The 20686-nt window shown below is 40.1% G+C and overlaps 1 protein-coding gene across 4 annotated transcripts in view; it reads left to right on the top strand.

The window, feature by feature from the left end:
• The window catches only part of PELI2 (pellino E3 ubiquitin protein ligase family member 2), a 107565-nt gene that overhangs the window by 68628 nt on the left and 18251 nt on the right, over window positions 1-20686 (top strand). The gene's annotated exons all lie outside the window — the stretch shown is intronic.

The following is a 20686-nucleotide window of genomic DNA, read 5'->3' as shown; positions in this document are numbered from 1 at the left end:
CAGGGGGGCCACAGGGCTCCGCACATTGCCCCCACTCCCAGCACCAGCTCCGCACTCCCATTGGCTTGCGCACCTCCACCTAGGAGCCTGACCTGCTGCTGGCCACTTCAGGCGCAGTGCGGTCTGCGGTGCCAGGACAGGCGGGAAGCCTGCCTGTGCACCCCAGCTACGCCGCGGACCAGGAGCCACCGACTGTAACCCTGCGCCCCAATCCCCTGCCCCAGCCCTGAGCCCCCCCAAACCTGGAACCCCTTCCTGCATCCCAAACCCCTCATCCCTGGCCCTACCCCAGAGCCTGCACCCCCAGCCAAGAGCCCTGTTACCCTCCTTTCCCAGCTCCACCCCTGAGCCCCTCCCACACCCCAAACCCCTCATCCCCTGCTCCATTGGGTTGTGGACATTAACAATTTTCTTCAACTGGGTCCCCAGAAAAAAAGTTTGAAAACCACTGGACTAGATGATCCAATAGCCCCTTCTGGCCCTAAACTGTAATACACTAATTCAGTTCACAGACTTACCAAATATCTTTTCCTGTCTTAATTCTATTTTTGGTGAAACAAAGTTGTGTAATTTGTTACTGTTGAAAGTTGCTGGGAGTGGAGGGGTCAGCAGGGGGAGCCATATTAGCATGTTAATTCAATACCATCTTGAGGCAATCCTTGATTTTCACCATTACAGTGTCTAGCGCATACGTGAGAGACTTGAGATTAGGAAGAAATGAAACTAGAGCACTAGTATAGAATGAAAAATGGGTATTCTTGGAGGAATGTTAAAGGTGAGGTATGTGTGCCATACAGACCAGAGAAACTGTTATGAGAAACTGCAAGCTAATATCTATGGAGAAAGTAATCCAACACGCACATGTTCTAAGTATAAATGAGAAATCTGGGACGCAGTAGTATCAAAAGAGAGATCTAAGGGAGACAGAACAGTAAGGGTATGTCTTCACTACCCGCCGGATCGGTAGCAATCGATCCAGCGGGAATTGATTTATCACGTCTAGTCTAGATGCGATAACTCGACCTCCCTCCCCCAGCGCTCTCCTGTCGACTCCTGTACTCCAGCACCGCGAGAGGTGCAAGCAGAGTCGACGGGAGCGGCAGCAGTTGACTCGCGGTGAAGCTACCACAGTAAGTCTATCTAAGTATGTCGACTTCAGCTACGTTATTCATGTAGCTGAAGTTGCGTAACTTAGATCTATTTCTGCCCCCCTCCCCTCCCAATGTAGACCAGGGCTAAGTTAGACTTTTGCGATGCAATTTGACCATTCTGGGTTGCATTTGCAGAGGTGGTATGTTCAGAGCAAGAAAGTAAAAATATATCTGTTTATGGGTTTGAAATGACTGCAACTGGACCATGTTGTTTCTGGCCCTTCTTTGAATTCTCAGCTATCTTTTTGACCGTGAGGAGGTTGGAGAAATTGATTTAAATGCTCCCCCTTAACAAAGCAAAAGTAACAGAATCCTGAACTATTCCCTTCCCCACCAAAAAACCAAGACAGTTGCAGTTTAAAAATTCATAGGCAGACAAAATAAAAGTTGGAAAGTTACTTTATGTAAAATTATGGCTAATACTCTATTGCAAACATGGTTATACCAGCTGTCATCACTTTAAATTCAGGTGTTATCTGTATTCGCTGACCTAATTTAACAAACACTGTGGGATGTCTTGAGTGAAAATAAGTTTTAAACCAATTGTCTTACACAGAAGCAGAGAGATCAGGATGAAACATTTTGTTTATAAAAGCTGTTGTAAATTATCTACTTGTAGAGAGAACTTTTGAAATACCATTTTCAAGATATCTGATTAGGTCAGGGTTGCCAGGTGCCCAGTTTTCGACTTGAAAGCCTAGTAGAAAAGGCAGCCTGGCAGTGTCTCGTCAGACAGGCTCCTTGAGACGATACAGTGAGCAACGCGGGGAGGGAGAAGAGCAAGTAATGGAGACAGGGCCTTGGGGGAAAGAGATGGAGAAGGGGGTGGGGCCTGGGGAAAGAGGCGGAGCAGTGGCAGGGCCGCTGGGGGAAGGGATGGGACTCGGGTCTGGTTACCAGTATTTAGAAAGGTGGAAACCCTAACTTAAGTTTTATAGTAAATTAATGAAATCAGAAGTTAAACAATGTTGAACAGGCTGGTAAGTAACTTGAAGTCGATGCATTGTATATATTCTGTGCATCATCCTTTCTTTTTCAGCTGCTCCATCTGGTTTATTCAGTTATCCCTAAGCATTGCCTGCTGAGGGCATTGATTGGGGCTCCTATGCACTACTATTTATAACAGGGGTTCTCAAACTGGGGGTTGGGACCCCTCGGGGGTCACGAGGTTATTACATTTGGGGGTCGCAAGCTGTCAGCCTCCATCCCAAACCTTGCTTTGCCTCCTGCATTTGTAATGGTGTTAAATATATTTAAAAGTGTTTCTAATGTATAAGGAGGGTCGCAATCAGAGGCTTGCTGTGTGAAGGGGGTCACCAGTACAGAAGTTTGAGAATCACTGATATAAATAACAACCTGTATCACTCTTGAGACATAGGTAAATAGTTAGGGTGACCAGATGTCCCGATTTTATAGGGACAGTCCCGATTTTTGGGGCTTTGTCGTATATAGGCGCCTATTTACCTCCCCCCCCCCCCCCCCCCGTCCCGATTTTTCATACTTGCTGTCTGGTCAGCCTATAAGTAGTAGTAAATTCATTGTACAGTTAAACTGGCATAAACAACTAAAGGCTTGTTTATATGGAGAGTTAGGCTACGTCCTCACTACGGAGGGGCGGGGGTGTCTATTTAAGATACGCAAATTCAGCTACGCGAGTAGCGTAGCTGAATTCGACGTATCGGAGCCGACTTACCCCGCTGTGAGGACGGCGGCAAATCGACCTCCGCGGCTCCCCCGTCGACGGCGCTTACTCCTACCTCCACTGGTGGAGTACAAGCGTCAATTCGGGGATTGAATGTCGCGTCCTGACGAGACGCGATAATTCGATCCCCAAGAGATCGATTTCTACTCGCCGATTCAGGCGGGTAGCGTAGACATAGCCTTAGTGTGTGGCAAGTCAGGATGTGAGTTAGGGTCTTGGCTTTAATTTGGGGTGGGGTGGGTGGGAAACTTGTGGCTCAGATTTGCTACATGGAAACTCCCATCTTTTGCTTACATTAAGATATGTTGGTGCAGCAGCACAGGGGCTTGCAATGGTGTAAGTTCTAATCACACTTTAGGCTGCATGACATGGTGCTGAAAATACTTGTGCTCAGTATACATTAGTCCCTATACTGCTGCTCGTGCCTGTGATGGAAAACTGACACAAATATTTGTACTTTGCTCAGATGAAATGGAGTAATCCATATTGAATCTGTGAAATTGAATTGAGGTAGGGACATCAGGGTAGACAATCCGTTTTTTTGTTTTGGTTTGTTTTTTAACTAAAAATCCCTCTTAATGTGCAAATAAAATCTGACATTTCTATTCTTTCCATCCTATAGGCTTAAATTACTAAAGTGAGTGTTTAGTAGTTCTGTTATTTGTATTACATTAGCACCTAGGGGCCCCAGTCGTGGACCAGGACCAACTGTGCTAGTCACGGTGTGAACACAGGACAAAAGACAGTTCCTGCCTCCAAAGTTGACAATCTGTTTTTTTTTAATGGTTAGTAAAACTTCTGTTTTTATAGCCTTTTTTCCTAATGGGACATTTATTGCTTAAAATATTTTTCAATTTTGAAAGACAAATCCAGTGCAAAATTGATAAGCAAATAACCCATGCTCTAGTTGCCCAACATCACCATCTAATAAATATTTAACTTGCACAAGTCAAGAAAGCTGAAATGCTTTGATCAGCCTTTACTCCACCATCACAGTTCGTAGTTTGACATCAATGGGCCTTTGGTGCTCTTGAATTCCACCCTTACGTGCCTAAATATGGATTTTGGAGCCTTTACTGTAGGTAGCTATTTTTGAAAATTTTAGCCTGTGCATTAAAATGTTCACAATAATTCTGAAGTTTATACTTTCAGTACATTAGCTATTGTTAACAGTGAAGCAATTGCAAAGATTTTGTTTAAAAAATGTTAATATAAAACTTTGTTGCCAATTGTCAAACTTACGCACATGGTTAACTTTAAGCACATGAGTGCTTGACTTCAGTGGGGCTATTTGTGTGAATAAGGTTAAGTACCTGTTAGAGTATTTGTAGGATCAGGATCTTGATATTCAATACTTTGTGGGAAGTGGTTAGCTGTAGCAGTTTTGTAAAAAATCAAGACCCACTAGACCAGGGTTCTCAAACTCAAATCACCACATGAGGACTAGTATATTGGCCTGAGGGGCCGCATCACTGAAACTTTGTCATACAGCAATACAAAAGTATAGTCAGAAATGAAAAAAATGAAGAGTAATATATAGTATGCTATTAAGTCAATGTATTAACATTTTTAAAACTGTAACGCAAAGAGGGGTTTTAATAAAATATAAACACCTGTAACTATTCCTTATGTGGTCAGTAATACTGAGGATGACCTACACTAACAGTCTATCAACATCGCTGTAATGGCAGGAACATTTTAAAGTAACTATTCATACAAAATACATTGCCGCTTTTAACAAGCATTCTTCCCAACTACTCACAGCAAAGAATCATACATGCTGAACTTCATACCTCAGACTGCTCATCTAGTCCATGAGGCCCCGCCTCTTTGCACCCCTTCCCTGCCCTTATTCCAATCCCTTCCCCAAATCCCTGCCCCGTCCCCGCCTCCTGCCCTGAGCGCGTCCCATCCCCGCTCCTCCTCCCTCCCTCCTGGAAAGTCCTAAGTGCTGCCAAACAGCTGTTTGGCAGGAAGCGCTGGGAGGTAGGCGGAGGAGCGGGGCCGCGGCGCGCTCGGGGGTGAGGAGGAGGCGGGGCGGGGTGGATCATGAAGGGAGCTTGGCTGCCGATGGAGTCGGTGCCTATGGCAGGCCACAGGAAATAACTCCGCGGGCCGTGTGTTTGAGACCCCTGCACTAGAGACATTTTTAAAAAGTAGTTTAAAATTTATAACAAATTAAAGTTGTAAAGTTGCAATAGTACAAATTTTTAAATTACAAAACCTAAACCTGATTTAGATTGATCCCTTAGAAATATCAGGTGATTTAAATCATTATTTAATTCAAGGATTTAAATCACTTCAACCTGGGGAACATGACCAAACTCTGCAGACTCTACTGACCAATCCCTGCCTAAGGTACTTGCACATGGAAGCAGCAGTTCTGAGTAAACGTATTCTGTTGTTCAAATTACATTTTGCTGGGTCTTTTTTTTTTTTTTTTTTTTTTTTTAAACAATTCTTCCTCCTACAAAGATCAAGATTGCCTTTACTTCATAATTATATATAATAGTTACCCTGTGCTTGTAAATGATCTTATTTAGAACAGTTTCTTTGTGTTCTGCAAAAGCACACTCTGTCCTTAGGGTGTTAATATTCTTCTTTGTTAACTGCTGATGTTTGGTGCAACATTAAAGCTAAAACCTAATGGATACATGGTTTTAGGAGAAACTAGAAGACCTCCAAAAATAGTCACTAAACCATTTTGCATTCTGATTATTTTTGTCCTGTGCTGTAAGGTTTTTTGTAACTGGGCTTCCAAGTTTAGGAGTTTATTTTACTGGTCTAGAATATAGAAGAACTTGAGCTCTATGCTAAAAGGAGATTTTGAAGAACATATCAGAATACTTTCCTGCAGCGGTTCCCCTTTGTGCTTTCTGCTGACCCAAGAAAGGGCTAAACTGCCTAGTTTATCATAATAAACTGACTAGTTTATTGCTATTTGTATTTTATTTCATATATTTAACGTTGATAGTAGTTTGTTAATCTCTGTTACTTAGAGTGGAAGGTGCTTGGAAATCCCACTTTAAATGATGTCTAAAGATGAACTGATTTTTTTTTTAAACTATATTCAGAGCTCTAACAGTGTAGTAGAGATAAGCAGTATGGTGGCTTTTGGATATGCTACATCTAGCATAGCGTGGTAGAAAGTGAAAACCTAGAATTTTAGTTTACAGCAAATCTGCATGGTTTGAATATTACATTTTTTTTTAGAGCTAGAGTTTTTAAGAAACTGGATTTTTAAGGAAATAAGATTTATTTATTTTTTTGCTCCAAATGTTAACATACCACTTTTGAATAAGACTGTTCACTTTAATTTTTGATATTTTATGCGTGTTAAATTCCTAGACTTAATGCTATTGAGTCTTGTACTAGTAGCATAGTATTTAATATTTTATGAAGCTATATGCAGTGTGGCTTTAGCCTGTCAGTCCCAGGATATTAGAGTGACGAGGTGGGTGAGGTAATATCGTGTATTAGACCAACTTCTGTTCGTGAGAGAGACAAGCTTTAGAGGATTGAGACACTGGATTTATGGCTTATTCCAACAATCTGAGGCACACTAATACCCTCTTTTTGTCCTAAGATTGCAGAGGTGTTAACAGGCCACTCTACCTTGAATATGTGCTAGCTACTTGTGCAAAACAATCTGTTCCGTCTTGCATTTAGCTGTGATGTTGGGAGTTCCTTTCCCAGTCCTGAAGAAGAGCTGTGTGTGTCTTGAAAGCTTGTCTCTCTCACCAACAGAAGTTGGTCCAATAAAAGATATTACCTCACCCACCTTTGTCTCTTATTATGAAACTAGCAATTAACAACTTAGAAAAAAAAATTGAGGTGAGAACCTTGGGCCTTTCTACATTCTTGAGCTATCTTAATTCTACATTTTGATTTTATTTTTATTTATTTATTTATTACAATAATACAATCTCTAGAAAGCAAGGGCAAGTGCAATTCCACATCCCCCCCAAAATTGCCAGTTTCCAACCATTAATCCATTATACTGTAGCAGTAATTATTCACACCAACTCCTAATACGCTTGCTTTCATTGAAACAGTGCTACCACACTAAACACAGTGTAAAATAACACTGTAATATGCAGCCATATCTTCAATCAGTTTTGTGTAACTTGAGTTCATGTGAAAATGTATATGTGCACATCCTGGATACTTGTATGATTGGTCAAAGTTAAATGTGTAACAGAAGTTCTTTGATAATCACTTGGTTGGTGTGTTCATGTGCTTTGTCTTCTGTTTAGAGATACTGAGATTGTGAGCCTGATTCTCTAACATTGGTTTTACACCATTTTTCCAATGACTTTTTAAAATGGGTTAAATGCCTCTAGGGGTATGATTTGGGGTGACTTTCAGAAGGTACTATCCTGTGAGGGAGCAGGGAGATACCTAGGAGTACAGTAGCTGGCTGGCAGTGTGATACTGTCTTGCAAGGAATTCACTTTGAAGCCATTGTGGTCTTGTATAAAGAGTTTGCTCCAGAATCTGCCACAAGTTAATTTCTTCCCTCCCTAAGAGATCCAGTAGTGATCTTGCCCATTTGCTTATATGTAAAGTGGTCTTGACTGGGTATAGAAGATCCATCCAACTTTATTTGTGTTTCAGGGAAAGAGTCACTGCAATACAGAGCGAAGGAGGAGGGCAGATAAAGTATGGATGGGGATGCTCTTCTTACCCAGAGAAAAATAGCACAGTAGCAGTTTCTTTTACTGATAGTCTCATTATCTCTGGCCCTTAAAATTAATAGACAGCCTTTTTGGTTCTTTCTGTAAGAAAACTGAAAAGCCCCGCACAAGTCTTGCTTAGCTGTATTGATGCATGCTGCATCATCTCTGACCTTTTTCACCCGCCAGTTTAATTCAACAACTGTTGTATCAGTCTGGTCTGTTTTGAGATTTCTCTTTTAACCCAGTGTGTGATATGAATAGGCTTGGCAGAGTTTGATCTTTATTTTCCCCTCTAATTTTGACAGATAGCATTGATGATGTTTGTTAAGCATTTTGAAATTTTTTTGATTTGTTTTAAATGTTCACAATTGTTGGGGCAGACAATGTATTTAATGACAGATATTGACATTCAAAAAGTTAAAGCTTTATAACCATTAAAATATAAATTGTCAACATCATATGTCAAAATATACAAAATAAATATCCTTAAATCAAACTCTAATCTGAAGTTCTCAAGCAGCATTTTTTATCTTGCCTATTTGTAGATTTCAGTTGTCAATTTGTGTACGTACTGTGAAATCAACATTTATGGACTTTTACAAATAAGAATTAATCCTTGCAAATCTAAATATAAACTAAGAAATACTGTCAAATTTGGCATCTATTTAATGACAGGACCAGTTTCAATAGGATTTAAGTTTCATTGAATTTATTTGTTGAAGCTGACTTTTTGTTTTATGAAGAGAATTTTCTTCAGTAGTAGGTAACAACATAGAATGCCTTATTCCTAAAATAAAAGCCTTAACAATCTAGTTGAGTTGCTGGGAGTGTGAGAGGAAAAGTTCCTTCACACTTAGTATATAACAGTTCTGTTTTATTAAACTTTCTGTAAACAATCAATAGTTTTGGCAAGGGTAGGTTCATATCTATTTTTATTTCTCATGAGAGATTTTTGGGCAGCTGCTTAACAGGTCTCAGTGTTAAGGTAACTAGAGTCTTTGGCTGTTTTACTATAAAATCACTCTGTCAGATTCAATTTATAGTGTCTGGAAACTGCAGAATGATCTGAAACTTCTTATCTCATTAGTATACTAAGACTGCCTGCCAGTAGTGGTGGGTTTGTCAGTGCTCATAGATGTTGGTGATTCACTGGAACACACATTGCTCATGCACAGTTGTACAAAACCTCCAATGTACTTTGTCAGTAGAAGTCATTTGAGGAACTTCTATTGTCACTTCATTTTTCTTCCCTTTTTTGAGGATTCTGACTGGTGACTTCATGTGAGTGTGTGCCTGGCACATGCTGAGAGGAGGCCATCCATGTTTCTTAAGGACAGTCATGCCCTCAGGATGTATTCACTGCTTTGTTCTTGATGTATACTATGCCTTAATAGCTATCGGTCTTCTCTACAGGTTAGTATGGTTAGTATACCCTACCTTACTGCCCTTATTATAGTAACTCTTATAGTGGTGCAAAGCGTTGGGCCATATCGTCAAACTACAGCTGTGTATGCCACGGTATTGAGTTTGTTATTCTAAGGACAACACTGTCCCTTCAGGAGACCACAGATAAGGCAGTATTTGTCCAGCGAACCTTTACCATATAATGTTAGGGAATCACTGTGTAAAAGTCTACTCCCAAAAAACTGCTTTGTTGCCTCTTAAATCCTGTAGCTATCTGTGGCCTTCTCGCTTACTTGGAGAAAAGGGGAAAAACAAATGTTCATTTAGGAGATGCTCTTTAGGACAACAAGTTTTACTTTGGCTAAGTACTTGGTTTTACTTTTGGCTAAGTACTTGGAACTAGAGATCATTGAAATGCTAAACCAGCTTTTGATAGCAGTAGCCTCTTCTGCAGGTGCAGAGAGCATTCTGTTCATTTCAGTTTATTCAGCTAGTTCAGTACAATAATTTGTTCATTCAAGGTTAAGAAACTAATTGGGAGTTGAAAAAGCAGGAAGGCTTCTTTTTCTTTACCAATCTATGAAGAAAAACTACTTGAGGGAGGATGAGATCTATTAGTTCTAAAATCCCAAAGGACATGGTGACCAGAAACAATCAGATCAATTCACTAACTACAGATTTTTCCTTTAATAAGTCAGTTTTAAATGTAAATGTTTTGATAAACTCTTTGACAAAACTACCTCAAATGTGCTGGATATAGAAGAAAAAAAGTTTATTAAAAAAATCTGTTTTGTGATTTTAATTGAATTTGAATTTACATGCTAATAGAGCTAAACACAAATCACAAATAAAATATTAATATCTAGTAAATAAGTAATGCATCTTTTTCACCATTTTGTAACAAAATAAAATACATCAACATTAAGAATCTGAATAAATGTAAGGCTCCATAATTGCTTAAATAAATGAATATAGATATAGCGCATCCTCCTGGTTAACAAAAAGAAGCAACCGATTTAGTGTAAAGGCTGTCTTTAGTTTCAGATCAGTGTGGTGTAATAGGTTAATTCGCATCGGTTGATAACTTTCTTTAGGAAAATAACTCAAAAGTACAAATGCAAAACATAATTAAAATTGATTACTTAAATCAAGATTCTCTTCCTGTTGCACTTCGATGCGGTTGCCAGTCTCAAGCCAGGATAAATATTCCTGTTAGGGGGAGAAAAATGAAAAGGGTATAATGGGAGAAAAGATAATCCAAATATTGGGTAGACCTAGACAGGAGATGTCAAGCTGTCTGGAGGGCTGCAGGAGTGGGAGTACCAACCTGAGGGCAGACTGTGACGAAGCAGGGCAGAAACCACAAATTGGTTATGAGTTCTATACTTAGATTTCACCAGCCAAGTATCAAATGTGAACTCCTCAAGCACTATAACAGCCTTAACAGACAGTCCTCTTGGGTACTCCGATCTATCTTGCCACTCAAGCAAGCTTGCCTTTGTGATGGATGGTCCCTTGCATCAAATATCACAACAATGCTCTGGTTACTCCCAATCCCAAAGGACCAGTCACTTACTTGAGGTCAGGTGCACCCTAAGTCTCTCACCAAAGACCATGCTTGCAGCCAATCCTATCATAAACTAACTGCAGATTTATTAATTGAGAAAAAGAAATGGATTGTTTACAAGATTAAAAGCAGGTAAACATATACAAATGAGTTAGTCTTAGGTTCCAGACGATAATAAAAGTTGCTGTAATGTGCAAGCTCTATATATCCTTTAGTGCTAACCATGCTAAACAGCTGGGGATCTCTTGCTTATGCCTAGGAATCTTTGCTCCTCTGAGTTCAAGCAACATAGAGATAATTTCTTCTTGACAAAGATTTTTATTCCCTCCCCATAGAGTTCAAGCTGATAAGACGAGGGCTTGTGCATGTCTCCTTTTCATGTGTGTGGGGCGAGCAATCAACAAAACCTTTTGCCCACTGATGTTCCACAATGGCTTGTCCTCTGTCTGAGCCTTCTTTTGTTGGAGAGGAGATGACACCAGGGTTAACAGTTTCAGAGCAAATATTTATATAGTTACTGAGCAAACACTTAAACATTACCTTATAACGTGGGGTACAGATATTATAAGAAAGATTAATGCATACAGCCACTTTACAAGCATTTCATAAAGTTTAAACACTAGACACATTTTTATAAATCTAATCTCTCTCAACAATACTAACAGTGAACCAGATTGGTTTCCACCTATGCATTTGTCAGTGTTCAGTGAGGTCTAGGGGGCTTGGCATGAGTTGGCAATTGATCTGCCAGCATCACAGGAGAGAGGTCATTTGATAGGAGATGGAAGAAGAGGAAAAAATGGTTTGGTAGTGGGAAAAGGGGGAAGAGACTAATGCCCTTACATTTTTCTTTCTCTATTTGAAATAGTTGGAGACACAGAGGACCGATCTCCTGACACCATTAAACCCTAGTGTGTTATGCTGGTGGTCATTCATTTTTATTAAATGATTTTGTAAACTTCAGCAGTGACTTGCAGGTCTTAAACCCTCATCTCCTATCTCTTGTACACTGTTTGTAGCGAATTCTCTCCTCCCTCTATGAGCATTCCAACTAGTTCCACTGTGGATCATATGCTCTTCTTTGGTGTGATAGCTCGTAATTCATTCTGTTGGTGATGTCACACCAATCATGAAGAGAGCTGTGTATTTAGAGAAAAGTCAGTCTGAGTTCTTCCAGGAACCGTGCAGAGCGAGGGCAGGCAGGGAGCCTGCCTTAGCCCCGCTGTGCCGCTGACTGGACTTTTAGCGGCCCGGTCAGCAGTGCTGACCAGAGCCTCCAGGGTCCCTTTTTGACCAGGCAGTCTGGTCGAAAACTGGATGCCTGGCAACCCTAATTCTATCTAATACCAATTGCTTCCACGTACCGTAGGTTTCACTGAAGGATTGTTTTGCAGTCACCAGACTGAGGTGGTCTGTAGGGCTATAAATCTGTTTGCATGCAAACTCAGTCACAGTAGCTATGTCAGGCATGACATTTAAAGGAACTGAGAATCCATTACTTAATCACTGCAATACATTGCCAGGTACCAGATATGGTGAGCTTGCCCCATTGAATCCTATGGGGTTTATCACTGTTCCTCTTAAGTGGATTATATTACATGAGAAATCACCTGATGATGACTCCAAAGGAATATTTAAGTTCAGCAGCTTTGTGTAGTACGCTATAACAGTAGTATCTGTAAATTCAATCTGAATACTGTTCTTTAAGGAAATACAACATTGCCAGAATTACTTTCATACAAAACTAGTTTGAAGTCCCTTTTAGCCACATTTGTCTCTTTGAAAATAGCTTTCCATGTATCGTTTGTACCATGTTGACAGGAAGTCAAATGTAGCCCTGGTGCAAGTTACACCCGGACTGTACATGGCCCGGAAACTGCAAAAATATCTTCCTTTTACAGTGTTTCAAATTAGGGATTTATTGAATTATTTTAACTATTAGGCTGATTATCAATTGGTTTTAGAAAATGACCATGAGCTACATTGAAATCTCTTCAGTAAATGTTGGAGTTAACAAATTTGTGCACAGGTTTTTTTTGCCCATTTAATTTTAACACAAATTTGCCTAGTTCTGCAAATATTTCTTGTCGTGAAAATGTTCAATAAATGCAGCTTTTTTAAAAACTTGGTTTTGTTTACATTTGTGTTAGTGGCATCTCCTTTCCTTTCCTTTTTCTGTCTGCCCTCAGTCAAAGGGTTAGCAAATCCAATCTCATGAGTGTTCCAGGATATTCATTTAGCTGTTGGTGGGAAAATGTTGACAGCTGAGAGGTTAAATGCTCAGGAGGTGTTAGTGTGGATACCCAGATAACATGTGCACAGTAGGCTGAAATTCCTTAAGCTTAAAGACCTTGCTGTAATGCTAATATAAACGCTCACTTGTTCTGTTTATAAGGAAAGCAATAACATGAAAAGAAGAGCTGGTATGTGGCTGAATAGGAAGCAGATGGAGAGACTTTTTTTAAACAGCTGTGACTCAGATTCTGGTTGATATGGGTACTTTTCCCCTCCCTCTCCATGCATACAAAGCCCATGAAGTTTCCATGACAATGTTCTCTTGCCAAACGTTACAACTATTAAGTATAATTTTTTTGTGTCGGCTATCATAAGTCAGTATACATTTCCAGCTTTATTGAAGTCTAGTACTATAGAAACAATAATTCTGGCTAATTGAGGTTTAGTTTTTACATTACTATGGAATAAAAAAACTGCAAACCATCAGTCTTTAGGTACAAATAGTAGGACTATATGAATTGAAAGGAATTGTATTTGAAACCATCTCATAATTGGTATCGAAATTCCTAGTTTTAAATGGTCAGGAGATTCTGTTCTGATTTGGACAACATTTCATTTGCCATAATTTCCTCTTCCAGTACCAAAATCTCCACTAACTCTGACTTTTGGATTCATGGCCATTGGAAATATGTTTCTTACCTTTTTCACCATCCCTCATTCACTAGCTAAAATCTCCTTTCCCTATTTCTCTTTAACTCTATGCAAACAAAGGATTCACACTTATCAACGTTAACTTCATCAACGACTTAGATATTGGCATAGAAAGTACGCTTATTAAGTTTGCGGATGATACCAAACTGGGAGGGATTGCAACTGCTTTGGAGGACAGGGTCATAATTCAAAATGATATGGACAAATTGGAGAAATGGTCTGAGTTAAACAGGATGAAGTTTAACAAAGACAAATGCAAAGTGCTCCACTTAAGAAGAAAAAATCAGTTTCACACATACAGAATGGGAAGAGACTGTCTAGGAAGGAGTACGGCAGAAAGGGATCTAGGGGTTATAGTGGACCACAAGCTAAATATGAGTCAACAGTGTGATGCTGTTGCAAAAAAAGCAAACATGATTCTGGGATGTATTAACAGGTGTGTTGTGAGCAAGACACGAGAAGTCATTCTTCCGCTCTACTCTGCTCTAGTTAGGCCTCAGCTGGAGTATTGTGTCCAGTTCTGGGCACTGCATTTCAAGAAAGATGAGGAGAAATTGGAAAGGGTCCAGAGAAGAGCAACAAGAATGATTAAAGGTCTTGAGAACATGACCTATGAAGGAAGGCTGAAAGAACTGGGTTTGTTTAGTTTGGAAAAGAGAAGACTGAGAGGGGACATGATAGCAGTTTTCAGGTATCTAAAAGGGTGTTATAAGGAGGAGGGAGAAAACTTGTTCACCTTCTAAGGATAGAACAAGAGGCAATGGGCTTAAACTGCAGCAAGGGAGGTCTAGGTTGGACATTAGGAAAAAGTTCCTAACTGTCAGGGTGGTTAAACACTGGAATAAATTGCCTACGGAGGTTGTGGAATCTCCATCTCTGGAAATATTTAAGAGTAGGTTAGATAAATGTCTACAGGGATGGTCTAGACCGTATTTGGTCCTGCCATGCGGGCAGGGGACTGGACTCGATGACCTCTCAAGGTCCCTTCCAGTCCTTGAATCTATGAATCAATTTCATCCTTCAAGTTGGTGTAGTTCCTAGAAAAAAGGATCTGAAAGAAATAAAACTTTAATCATGTGCCTCTCTTTAAAAGTCGTATCAAACTTCAATTGATATTGCTTCCCTGTGCACGAATACAAAGAGTAATATACATTTCTAAATCAGACTCTAACCCAAAACAGAATTTTTGTACATCTTTTTTTCACCTGTGTTCAAAATGGAAATGCTGATGCAACCATATCAGTGGTTGTGCTACCAACGTTGGGGGCCAGGCTAGTCAGTGATGGCGGTGGGGTTATTTAGTCAAGGGGTACTCAGTTAATGCACGCTTAATAAGGAGCTGATTTTAATAAATTATTCTAAAATCCACATGCATGGATAGTGAGATTCTTATAAATATTTGTATGTCACAGGAGGGGTAGGGGAATACTACTTGGGTGTAAACTTGGGGTCATTTAGTCAAGGAATTCCTCAGATATAGGACCCCCTCCCAACAAGGAGCCCATAGTCAAATTGCTTTTAAAAACATGCATGGCTAGATTTTCTTGAAAATGGGTATTCCATAATAGACTCATAGACTCTAAGGTCAGAAGGGACCATTATGATCATCTAGTCTGACCTCCCGCATGATGCGGGCCACAAAAGCTGACCCACCCACTAGGGGCGAAGACTCTAGGGGAAGAGAACCCAGGGATGACTGGATTCGTTCATATCTCTTCAGTTCTCCCACGATCCGGAAGGTTTTGCAGAACCCCTTCCCTCTAATCCTCAAAGTGGAATACAGCATCTGGGGCTCCACTCCACTCCCCCTTGCTGTATCTATTTGGTAGATGTGCTCCTCAGAGCCTGTTGGTTTCCGCTTGGCCCCTGGAGCAGTGTGGGAGTCATGGAGGCACCAGAAAGAGGGCAGAGTTGGTAGCTGAGTAGCAGTGATGTGTTCCTTTAGCCCCGTACCCAAAGGTACGTGCCAGTTGTACCTCCTGCACTACCGCCATTTCATCAAAAAAAGGAAATTCACTACCTCAGAACTCAGCATTAAAGTTAAGGTTGACCGGCAGTGCCTTGTACCTCTCCAGAAGGTATACGTCAGCCCCACCCCACAACCTGAATTCTTCCCTCTGAGTGATGTCCCATCTTGTCCTGATAAACAACACAGCACTCTGCCGTTCCAGATAATATAGAGCACTGCAGGATGCAGCACATGGTATAATAGGAACAGGGGTGCAAGTAAAATCCATGTCTTACCAGTATGGGGAGGTGGGCACGAGCTGGGGAGGGGCACGTGACCCTCCATGTGACTCCTCACCGCCCAGCCTGGGGCCCCCACGTTCTTCCCGTCCCCATCCCACAGCCATCCCATGTTACCTGGGGCGGGGAGCTCTGTCCTCCACCTATGTCCTGCTATGCTAGAGACAGGGCCGCAGGGGTGGGGGGGTCGAGGCTGGAGGCCGGCGGTACAGCCACCGGAGGAGCTGCTAGCATTCTGCTCCTTTCCCCACTGCCCCTCCCAGCCCCGCCCCCTGCCCTTCCGGGCACAGAGCTATGTCTCCGTCCGTCCTTGTACTACAGCAGCGGCCCTACCAGAGACAGGACTGGGGGAGGCGAGGCTGGGGGTGGTACAGCCGCCAGAGCAACTGCCGGCATTCTGCTGCTGTCTTTCCGGTATGCCGTACCGGCTATAAATAGCTTGCTGGTGCGGTGTACCGGAGCGTACCGGCCTACTTGCACAGCTGAGTAGGAAAAACCTTTCAAACTGCGTCCTCACTAAAGCAAACGTCGTATTTAGGGCAGGCTCCGTGAACACTGCCTGGTATGTTTACACTGTAGCCGAGAGCAAGCGTTACAGCCTGGATAGGGTGCTTGCCTGGCTCAATCTAGCATGCTAAAAATAGCTATGTAGATGTTGTGGCTCAGAGTCTCAAGCCCACCGAGCCACATAAGCTTCAGTGCCCAAGCTGTAATGTCTACACAGCTATTGTTAGTTTGCTAGTGTGAGCCCTGCTAACACAAGTCTGTCTGCTCGGGTTGGGAAGCTTGCTTCCAGCTGCAGTGTAGACATACACCGAGCCTGTGCTCAACCACTTCACCTACTTTTCACAAACCAGAGTTGCCCGATGTTAGCACCTCTTGTCCTAAGGATTCCCTCTGGAACAGCACGTGCCCTTGCCTCTGAGCTATAGTGCACTAACTGCCGCAAATCTCCATGGCAAACAGGCTGCTGTGTTCTACTTGCACAACCAACGTATTTCCCCACAGAAATGAGCCGTCCATGATCTCTTTGGGGGCAGATGCACCTTTCTTCATGTTTCAGCATGCACTGTGGTAACCTGCTGCAAGTAATCCCTGCACCAGTCAATACAGCTGTCCCTAACACAATGTAGGACTAGGGCAGTTGGAGTGCATGCAGACAAATGAGAGAATACGATTGTGGGACCCACCACAGCACGTAAAATGACACATTACTTAATTACTCTTGATGTCTGTTTATTGTAGGGCAGCCCTGGCAGAAACAAACTTACCCTACACCCCTCTCCCCCCCAAGTAACTCTTGCCAGCTCCCAGGGGCAGAATTAAGGTTGCAGGGCTCATGTGTACCTCTAAGTCTCTCTATTTCCTGGTTTTCAGAGGTTTAACTATAGGTGTGGTTGATGTTCCATGAGATGTTGAGGTGCTGCATTAATGAAGTTTTTGGGTAATGAATTAAATCAGATGCCAACTTTTGCAATTTTATCACAGATCTTGTGATATTTAGTGTGTTTTCTCAAAATGCCAGCTCCTGGAGCAGTACAATTACATCACAATCTCAACTATGTTTATTTTTTTTAAATGAAATAAACTATCCTTCGTGGTTGTGGTGGAAAGCTTGAAAGCACAAACGGTAAAGACAAAAAAAAAAAAAAAAAAGGGGGGGGGGGGAATAAAACTAACGAAATTGAAGTACTTTAAAATAACAAGATTTAAAACAGTCTCATGACTTTCTGTAGGGTCTTTTGGAAGGCTTTGGGATTTGGCAATACTGTGACATGATTGTAGGAGTAATTTGGGATTGTGTAACTTTTTATTTAATTGTGATGTTAGAACTTTTCATAATCTGGTAGTGGCAGATTGCCACCTGACCATCTTACTTGATTTTTTCCCGTCTTTCCCCCACCCCCACTGTTTCTGTCTTTTGTTTCTGAGTGCAAGTTGTTAGAAAGGTAGGGGCTGTACCTTTCTGTGCTTATACAATGCCCGATGCACTGGGTGCTACTAGAAACAAATGACAGATTTTTAATTCTTTGACTTTACAGTTTTACTTTAGTGGCCAATTGCTTTCTAAGGCAAGTAATAAAAATGCATATGAAATTTCTTTGAACTGGAGCAACTGCCTGTGCTGTATTCACTGTGGAAAGTATGTCTTCTTGTACACTTCGAACAATTTCTTAGCGTTTTGAAAAGCAGTTATGCAATACCAGGAAATACACTGCTAAATTCATATTATTTAAACCCAATTTTTCAATGGAAGGGGGAGAAAAACCCTGCTGACAACAGATTGGAAAAGGTGCATCCATTGCTAGATACATTTCTTCAAATGTGATTTTCATTTCTCAAATCCTAAGAAAATGACCGCCTCTGGCAATATTAATGAATTTTTCTAAAGCGTAGGTTATGAGGAGTTAACCTAAAAGTCATTTCAGGTAAACCAGCTTCTAAAGTAGCTAGTATATGGGTTTAAAATAAGGCATCTACAGCTTAGGTCACCTAGTAAATTGCTAACGGGAATCAAATGAGAGTACTGGAGTTAAAGTAATGCATTAGTGAGCATGTGGTATAGGATTCATTGGAATATGGTGACATTTATGAAGGGCCTAATATTACAGCTCATACATCAAAAAGATTTGTTTTTCTGGTTGCATTGGACTGCTTACTGACTAGTGAGGGCTGGACTCTAATCTAATGGCTGGAGAAATGGAGATAAAAATAACTTATAGGCATGTCCTGGCCTAGTTTTTTTCAGAGAAAGTATTGGTCCAGGTCAGTCTAATAACGATTAGACATGTTAAGGGAACCAAAATTCTAATTAGATTTATGCAATCTATGCCACATAATTAATACCTGTAAAGATCCATAGAATGTTACAGAAGTAGAAAACATTATTTACATTGACAGCAATAGAATGGTATGCTGCAAAAAAAAAAAAAAAATCAGACTAGTTTAATATGGTGTAGGCTAAAAGTTCACTTGATTTGCTCTTTCAGTTATAGACAGCACTATATAAAGTGCCCATTAGCTCTGAGACAGATAGGACTTGTTTCCAGAATTGGTTCCAGGGTTGGCAATTAATCTTTCCAACCCCATTAATGTTTGTCGTGTGTTTATATACTAAATTTGTCTTAATGTTTGTAAATGTGGTTATGTATATTAAGCTTTGCTGCTTTCTGTGTTTAAAAATTGTATGATTTGTATTACATATGCTGGTTTTACTATATTATTTCTACTACAGTAACACCCACAGACCATAGTCAGGGCTCAGGACCCTATTGTGCTAAGTGTTATATGTACAAAACGTAAAAGCTTGTCCCTGCCCGATACAGTTTACAATCTAAGGCCCAATCCTGCAGTTTTTGATATGCTGACAGACTGCTGACTTGTATAGAGCCCCATTGACTTCAGTGGCAAGATGGGACCTAAATAGATAACAGGTGACTACAACAAATGGTGAGACAGTTATGATCAATGTAAAGTTATAAATGCATGGAACTTCTGTAATTTATTTATACATTATAGCAGTTATAATTATGTGGGATAGATTGCATAAATCTATGGAGGAATTAGCTTATCAGTGATCACTGTGCATGTATAAATTAATAATTTAAAATGGTCCAGTTTTTGTCCATTGAAGTTAAATTCATAAAACAAAACATCATAGCCTGAAATCTTGTAACCTCTTTAATGTTGTAAATTATATTCCATGAAACTGAAATATGGCTAAACATCTTCACCTGGAACAATGGGAAACATTTCTTCTTTCTTACAGTAGTATGATTTTTTTTTTAAAGGTTTGTCATTCTGAAATGTTAGACTTTGCTGTTTCCTTGTTTTTTGTGGCTTTCTCAGGCCTTTAATGGTACTACAAAAAGCTTTTTGTGATTCATTTAAGAAATGAACTCTATTGTTTTGGGATCAGTTAAAATGTCTCAGTGAAATAAAGTCCCTGAAAATTGTTTTATCTGAAGCAATAAAGAAAAGTATACCAAGCTGCTCAATTTAACTATCCCTTTCCATATAGGATACTTGTCATTTTGTAGCTCAAGAGAAATATGAATAAATCACCACTGTGATAGACTATCTCTTTAAACATCGGTTGATATAATTAATTATGCATCATCTTGTAGTGCTGTGACAATGTTGAACTTGGGCATTTTTAACAGACTTAAATTTCCATTATATTGTTACACGTACTCTGTGCTGCAGAAATTCTATTTATATAGATGCATCTGCATGCTGAATAACTATTAATTTTGCAGACTATGCTGATCTCAATAACTTGAGCCAAACTGTTATGTCTTTAAAAACTAGAATTCATCTGGAATGAGTTAATGTTGGCTGGTTATTTGTTTTGTTTTTGAAGATGTAATTATTAGATTCTAATGGTCTTGTGTCACTGATGATAGTTTAGTTGGTATTTCACTTGCCTTAGTACCCCCTTCTGAAAATTAGAGAAAAATTAACTTCTTAGTACTTTGAGCTTTGATATATGAGGCTGAAAAGTGTTATGAAAAAGTTAAGTATTATTTGCATTGGATATTCTTTAGAAATTATTATGAACTTATATGCAGTTAATGTATTATCCCATTATCTGCTGGACTTGGTTTTTCATATTTTTTTTTATAATGGTTATGTTGTATATTCAATGTAATGCTATTCTGGCAAATTCAGAAAGCTTAAAAATCATTTTGTTTTAAATGAGTTACAACTTTATACATATATATAAAAACAGTGAATCATTGATGCTATTTAAGCTTTAGATAATTCTTGCTAAAAATGGAATAAAATCAATTTTTTAATAAAAAATAAGTCTAGTGTAAGTGTGGTGTCTACTTTTCTTTTTTGTTTTTGTGCAAAGGAAGACAGAGAGGGGTATATGGATGCTGGGGTTCTGAGGGGTAGTAATTTTAGGCTCATGATGAAATTTCAAAAACAAATCTGATAGATTGGGGAAGCTAAATTTCTCAAATATTAGTTACACTTGTAGTCC

Source organism: Chrysemys picta, chromosome 4, assembly GCF_011386835.1.
Source record: "Chrysemys picta bellii isolate R12L10 chromosome 4, ASM1138683v2, whole genome shotgun sequence".
Classification (NCBI taxonomy): Eukaryota; Metazoa; Chordata; order Testudines; family Emydidae; genus Chrysemys; species Chrysemys picta.
Note: the sequence above shows the minus strand (reverse complement) of the source record. Positions and strands in the feature narration are given on the sequence as shown.